This window comes from Artibeus jamaicensis, unplaced genomic scaffold (assembly GCF_021234435.1).
Source record: "Artibeus jamaicensis isolate MK-2021 breed Jamaican fruit bat unplaced genomic scaffold, CSHL_Jam_final contig_391, whole genome shotgun sequence".
In the NCBI taxonomy this organism is placed as follows: domain Eukaryota; kingdom Metazoa; phylum Chordata; class Mammalia; order Chiroptera; family Phyllostomidae; genus Artibeus; species Artibeus jamaicensis.
The window spans coordinates 24,173,945-24,182,147 of NW_026521814.1; positions in this window are offsets into that span (position 1 = coordinate 24,173,945).

Here is an 8,203-nt window from a genome sequence, read left to right on the forward strand (position 1 = left end):
TCCCCAAGAATTTTTTTAAAGAATAAAAAAAAAATGTGCAACAGATCTGAATAGACCATTCTCCAAGAAGATATACAAATGATCAAATGATTCATAGCCTTATGAGATGATGGTCCACATGATTAGCTATCGGGGAAGTGGAAATCAAAACCATAAGGTAATCACACCCAACAGGATGGCTGCAATCAAAAAGTGTTAATAAGTGTTGGTGAAGTGATAATAAGTGTTGATGAAGAAAGGGAGAAATTGGATTCCTCATACAGTGCTAGTGGGAGTGTCAAATGGCGTAACCATCTCAGAAAATGTCTGGCAATCTGTCAAGTGGTTAAACATAAAGTTACAACACAACCTAGCAATTCATTTCCTGAATGTGTATATCCAGGAGAAATTGAAAACATAATCCACACAAATGTTTATAGCAGTATTATTTATAATAGCCTAAAAGCAGAAATAACCTAAAAGTTTATCAAATGATGGAATTTTTAAGAGATATTTCATACAATGAAATACTACTATTTGTCAATAAAAAGAAATGAAATACTGATTTATGCTGGAAATGAATGAACCTTAGAAACACTACACTATGTGAAAGAAGCCAGGCACAAAGACCATATACTGTATTACTCTACTAATATGAGTGCTTAGAATAAGCAAATGTATGGAGACAGAAAGTAGACTAATGGTAACCTAGCATTTGAGAAGAGTGCTGGGATAATTGGAGGGTGACAGCTAAAGGATATAGGGCTCCTTCTGGAGTAATAAATATATTCTGAAATGTATTATGGTGATGGTTGCATTATCCTAAAAGTATTCATTGTTTACTTTAAGTGGATGAAGTGTATGGTATGTATATATGTTATATCTCAATTTTTTAAAATAGAAATCTGGTTACTCCACAACCTCATCAACATTTTGTGTTGTTGGTCTAAAATTAAAAGATTTTAGCCTGTAGGTGTGTATTGTAATTCGAATATCCCTGATGTCTAATGATATGGAGTACTTTTTCATGTGCTATTATCTTTTTTCGTAAAGTGGCTATTCAATTTTTTTGCCCATATTTAAATTGAGTTATCATTTTATTGTTAATTGATGTAGTCATTATTGATTGCTGTTGCCAATTACCCCAACATTTAGCATCTGAAAACATTTATTACCTCTCACAGACTCTGAGGCTCAGGAATCAGGGAGGTCAGGGAGATGCTTAGCTGGGTGGTTTTGGCACCCAGTCTTTCCTGAGGCTGTAATCAAGGTGATGGCTAGAACTGCAGTCATCTGAATGCTCAACCAGGGGAGGCAGACCCGCTTCCAAACTCACTCCTGGGCGTGCTGCCAGCCTTTGGTTTCCGGCCTCCTAGGCCTCTCCACAGCGCTGCTCACAATGTAGCAGCTGCCTTACTCTAGACCGAGTGATCCAAGAGAAGGAACCACTGAGGCAGAGCCAGTATAGTGTTAGTATTTTTATAACCTAACCTCGGAAGTGACAAACCATCACTACTGCCTTACTCTGCTGATCACGCAGACCACCCCTTGGTGGAAGAGGACTACACGGGTATGAGTAGTATGAGGTAAGGATCATTGAGGGCTGTTGGAAGGCTGACTGCTACTCTTGAACTTTTTTTCCTTCCCCCATTACCGACCAGTAATCAGTGCATACTAATGATTCCTCTGAAACATCTCTCAAATTTGCTCTATCCTCTTAACACTTCAAAATACCTAAATGGCCACGTGTAACTCATTCCAGGTCTAATTTCTCTCTCTCTCTCTCTCAACCACCATATCCTTCAATTCACTGTTTTACTGACAACAAATCTTCCAAAGGATACCACTTTGAGCAATTATTTGGCTGTTAAATAACCTCACAACTGTCTACAGCTGGATTGTTCAATACTACACACATATGGCCATTGAGCACTTGAAATATGTCTAATGCAACTAAGGAAGTGAGTTTTTAAATTTAAAATTAACAACTGAAGCAGTACAATCTTTTATATTGTTTACACATTAAAATGGTATTTTAGATACACTGGATTAGGAAAATATATTATTAAAATTTACTTCACCTGTGTTTTTATTTTTTTAATGTGTCAATTACAAATTTCTAAATGACATAGGTGATATTATTATTGAACACCAGTGGTCTGTAACATTATCTATCACAGAAGTAAGGTACTTAACAAATTAAAACACAGTATAATCAGCATATAAGAGATCTATTTCTTCTCTCCCTGGCCTTTCCATTCTCTTGTTGGCTTAAGATTTCAACAGAATGATTTGGAAAAGTGGCACATAAGAGATACAATGGGTGTAGTTTAAGAAAAAAAATTTAGTTTGCGTGTAAGAAATTTTAAGGAACCCTCTTCAAGTTCTATCTTGAATGCTTAAGAAATTAAAAGACTTTTAGTACACTATACCCTAGGAAATTAATTTCATTTTCATACTGGCCACATAGTGTACAAAAGATTATGAAATTGTTAACGATTCTAAAAATAAAACTAGGCAAACATTCCAAAGCAAAACACACAAAAGAATAAGCAATCAGGATGTAACATTTGAGATAACAAAGTATGCAACAAAATGATTTTATATACTAAAGAATATCGGTGGGAACTCAACAATAAGCTGATTTTAGGGCCTTCCATAGATAGCTAAAATAAACAGGAAAATATTCAGGAAAGCTTACAAAGGGAAGGAAGTGACTCATTGATAATACCTTTGCTCCGGAGGATAACCTTTGTACTGAACAGCACAGAAGTCTACACCTCATCAGCAGGCATGAGGCTGGGCAGTTTGCTTGCAAATGTTCAGTGGCAGGGCGGGGAAAGGCAATGCAGTGTCCCTTCCCTGAACTTTTTGCTTTCAGATTCCAGCCTTTAATTCCCTTGAGCTGGAAACTCAGATTTTAAAGATCCATAGGCTTCCAGACTTTGATTATATTTTACATCTGGCAAATCCGTAAGCAGCACTCCTGTGAAAAGTTCAGTGGAAAAAACAAGATAACTTGCATTTTATGAAGTTTAACATATATATACTCTGTGTGTACGTGTGTGTGGTGTGATACAATAAAGAAAATTATTCAGGCCTAGTGAAACCTTGTTAGGGAAAAGCTTATACACCCACGTATTGCAAAGTGACTATAAGTATATCTGCATGACTTGTTCTAGAAGTATATTCTTTGATTTAAATAGCTACTTGTTGTCCTCAATACTATATTCAACTCCCCCTAGTTCATATAATTTAGTAAATTTGCACTTTAACTTAAGAAAAACTCAGAGTTTTAAACATTTTATCACAAATGTTAAGGATTCCTTCCCTAAAACTTTAAAAAATATCATAGACATGCTTTGTCTTCATGAGAATGATTTCATCTTTTTTAAGGCAAGTATTGATGATTTATATTAGTTAGTGACTTAAAAGAAACACAAAAGTAAGGTTGTGCGGTATGGTGCTAGGAATCTTTTACAACTAAGTCAATTCAAAGCCAGTCCTTGTGTGGGCAACCTACGCTTCGCCCTATTTGTTAACAGCCTAATCTCCCCTGCTCAGGTCATCTTCACAAATGCCTAACAAAAGAGATGCAGGGAGCAAATGCTGCAAAACTCACTTTAATCCAGTGAACTACAGTCAAAACCAAGTTCAAGTTCCCAGCAGCTGGTGTCACTGGCAGCCATGCAATGTTGATCTGTGTAACAACTGGAGACTGCGGTGCTACTTTGTTGTAACAGTAAAGGCTGAAACTGCTACCCTTCCCCATGTAAAGGCCTTGGCTAACACGTCATTAAAAATCACATTTCAAGGGAATATTTAATACATGGTGAAATGCTCATTGATGATGATTAAACAACAGTTTACAAATATGTTTAGTAATATTTGTAAAAAATACACATATTACACAGAAAGAAGATGGAAAGTTATACTCTAAACTGTTAACGGTTATAGTATTTGAGGTGGGTTTTCTTTACATTTTTTCACATTTTTAAAAAAGTTTCCACAAACTTTTCTTTATAATGCATTACTTTTATAAGGAGAAAGTATCAATTAAATATAGTTAATAAATTTTATTTGTAAGTATGAATATTTAAATATTTTTAAAAAGTGAATTTTGGCAGAGAGCTGTCCTATTGCTATTAAAAAACGATGCCATTGGCACAGTAGCCCAAAGCGGGATGAAGAAAGAAAACAGAGGACCTGGAAATAAATGTGGCCTAGTGCATAAGTGAAGTTAATACATGATACACTGGTCATTAAGGATTAGTGGGAAAAGGATGTTTGTTTAATAAGAATATAAAAAAATTAGCTAGCAATTTGAAGGGAAAATCAATTTAGAGCTTCTCAAATAACTTCCAGATTATTAAAGACTTAAGTGTTAAAAATCAAACAGAAAAAAATATTAGGAGAACTGTAAGAATATTGACCTAATATTTTGGTTTAAAACGATATAGGCATAAAAAACAAAGGTCTGTAGATGTAACTATGTAAAACATTTTTAATTTTGCCAATAAAAATCCTTCAGTAAAATTAAAAGGCAAACTAATACAATTATTCACTACCCAAATGACAAAGTGTTGCCGTACTTACTATACTGTTATTTGAATTCAACAAGATAAATAGTGAGACTACACTATTGCTAGTCTGAGAGCTCTGGGGGGACGAAGGCATAACTGGATTGTTTAATGTTCATATCCATTAGTATAACACTTAGATACAGTACAAGGAATTAATGTGTATTGAATAAAGAGAGTGCTGGTTAACCGCGAAAGGCCACTATAAGTGGGGGCAGGAGGAGGAGATAGGAAATGAAAATGTCAAGCAGAAGTGTAAAATATCCTTTCAGTAAAAAAAATGCAACTAAAACTATGACAAGAAATTAGGAGAGTTTTTTTTTGTTCGTTTGTGTGTATTTGATAATAGATGCTGTAATGAGACAGGCAACATCATTCAGAGTGTGGAGAGTTTTGAAGGACCATTGGTAGTCATATTCTTGACCATGTAGCTTTAGAATCTAGCCTAAAGAAATACAATAGATATTTGATATTTTTGAAGGATACCTCTCCTAGACTCTTGGACTCTGCAAATCAGTGTTTTTTTATTATGTTCCAAGGAGTCCTAGGGTCTGCAGGCAAGTCTCAAAGATGAGGAAGGAGGTTCCCTTAACCTTGCATGTAACTTTTATCTCATTTATATATTAGGTCTGATAGAAGAATATTTCCTTAAAGATTCCACTAAAAACATCAAAATTTGAACACCACTGTCCTGCACTATATGATTTCTTCAATAAAGTGCAATGGAGTGTTACTTCTCTAAAAGTACCAGAGAGGCGAAGAACACTTGCATGTTGCATTCTCAAACACTGGCCTCAACAGCAACTCGAATTCCGGCTTCAGGAAACTTGTAAATTATTCTATCATTACACTGCAAGTAGTCAAAACCTCAGATGTAAAATCTGACATTAGCCAGGGCCTGTTGCGTAATAAATAGAAGACTTGTGTTCTATGATGTCCGCCAGTGTTCTTTACCATATCAGTCAGTCCTAACAGGAGCTTCCTCTCAGATGTTTCAACAGAGGAGATTTCATTGAAGGAACTATTTACAGAAATGTTGGTTAGATTTAGAGTTTGGGTTGGGCGAAGGGAAATAACCCTATACTACCCATGACCAGAGACGTGGAGGTATTCAAGCTCTTACAACAGCAAGAAGCTGTTACCCCCACTAGGGCTGAAGCAATAAGGTGAGGAAGTCCAATTAGCAGAGCAGTGAAGGGGGAGCTGCCTGGCAAGAGACTCAGAGAACAAAAGCAGGAGAAAAGGTGGGAAGAAATACCCCAACTTTTCTCCTTTTTCCCCCTCCAACCAACCTATTGTTAATGTTACCCTACTGGCCAATCCTGCCTGGAAGCCAGCTGGCAAGGGAGCCCAGAGAAAACAATCTAGGGAAGTTCTGCCTTCCGAGACACAGTCGAGCAGAGAAGTACAGAAAATGGTTCTGGCAGAGAGCAAGCTGAAAACAGCCAGCATGTTTATAATAGTGGAATACTGAGCACCCAGGTGCCCGCTACTAGAGGAACGCTTAACTAAATAATGGTATTCATCACTCTCTGATTAAGTAATTAATGGTGCTCAAAAGACCTTTATCTGTTTTGGGAGCACAGAAGAGTGACCAACTTCATTATGGGGTCAGGGGCAGAGAGGAGATTCAGAGAAGATTTTTTCTCAGATTTAAAGTTAAGGTGCTTGGTGGTCGCCTAAGCAAAGTTTCTTGTATCTTTGTTTTATATAAAAACAATGAACATTCAGTCTAGGAAACACACACAACAGTAAAAAACCAAAATCTACAGTCTCACCCCCCACCTCAAGACCACTATCAACATCTGAATGTGTTTATGGCTTTTAGATCTTATTCTATGAATGCATACACGTGATTATGTTCTATTTGGGATGATAACACATTCTTTTGTAAACAGTGTTTTTCCACTCAAACCACAGACACATTCTCATCCAATAACTATCATCCTGTAACATATAAGAACATTTAAAACCTTAAAAAACTTGTCCCCTCCCCTCTGGTAACTAATTTCTGTCCTCAGACACTTAGTTTGCCCTGCCTTTTGGCAATTACCAAATGCACCGTGTGGTGAGCTTTTTTGTAGTCTACTCCTTCACACACTACTGCTCTCAGGCCCATTTCAGACCACAGCCTGTTTTTCTACAGCCCTCAAACTAATAGCTTTCATGTTTTTTTTTAAAGATAAAAAGAAAAGGACACACACAAAGAAGAAAAGCAACAGAGATGTATGCGGCCTGCTATCTGGGCTTTTATAGAAAACATTGTCAATCCCTGCATTATGAATTCCAAGAAATGCTATTTTTGAGTCAAAGGATGTGAACAGTTTTTGAGGCTTTTACTGCATTCTGCAAAATTGCCCTCCAGAAACACTGAAGCAGTTATGTCCTTCTCAGCACTGCCTTAGTCATCCTCTATGAGCTCTGTCTCCAGGATCACTGGCCCAACACGTTAATTAGCTCTGAGTAGGCTTTTGTTCTCAGTCAACTCCATGGTGCATTATCGTTTAAAGTTTTCACTTCCCTTAAAAATAAGGTTGGCCATTTTCTTTCTTGACTTTAATTTACATTTTTGCCCATTTTTTAAAAAATCAGGGTATTTATATTTTTTGTAAGACCTCTGTTAAATAAGGATGACACTCTCTTGTCTTTCATATATATGCAAATTTTTAAATAATTTTTGCTTTATTTGATAAAAAGAAGTTAAAAATTCTGGAGTCAAGTCTGCCATTTTTCTTTAGTAATTTTCCCCTTTATTTCTTGCTTACTTTTTAAAATCCTCATCCAAGATTGTGCTTATGGATTTTGAGAGAGAGAGAAAGACATCGATGTGAGAGAGAGAGACTGATCCGTTTGCCTCCCCTTATGTGCCTCATCTCAACCTCCACACCCCCCACTGGGGATGCCAGAAGAGCCCTGTGGCCTGCTGGACAAAGCTCAACCACCTGGGCCACGTGGCCAGGGCTATTTCACGCTTACTTTGAAATTATAGGCAATTCACTTACATTTTCTCATTGCACTACTAAGTCTTTTTAAGATTTTAAGTCTTTTAATCCTGCTCAAATTTATTGTCTGAGATAAGGCTTTTGAAGTGTGAATAGGTGATACAATGTGAACCCTGGAACTATATTGCAGGGTTTAATTCGGCCTCACTACATACTACGTATTTTAGTAGATTACTTAACTTCTCTAAGTCATAAAACTATGACTTTATTTATTTATCGTTAGTTCTTTATTAACTAACGATAGTAGTAACACCCACCATAGGGTTGATGGAAGAATGTACAGCTATATATAAGACACAAAAAGCACTTGGCAGAGTGCCATTAGCTGTTACTATAGTAGTAGGGAATATTTCAGGCAAAAGGAATAACACGTGTAAAGGTAGAAAGTTATGAAGCAAGTTTGTGCGTTTAGGAAACTAGATGTGGTGTGGTAAAATGGGGTGTCAAGTGTGAGGGGCAAGGCTGGCAGGTCAGAGGGGGAGATGGCCTTGAAGTCCAGGCCTAGGACTTCATATTGATATTACCAGAAATTGGAGCCAAAGAAAGCTTTTATGCAAAGAAGAATGAAACGTGTGATGTTGGATGAGCTCTGTGCTAAGGGAGTGGAAAACGGACTAGATTCCGAACGTTAATCATATTGCT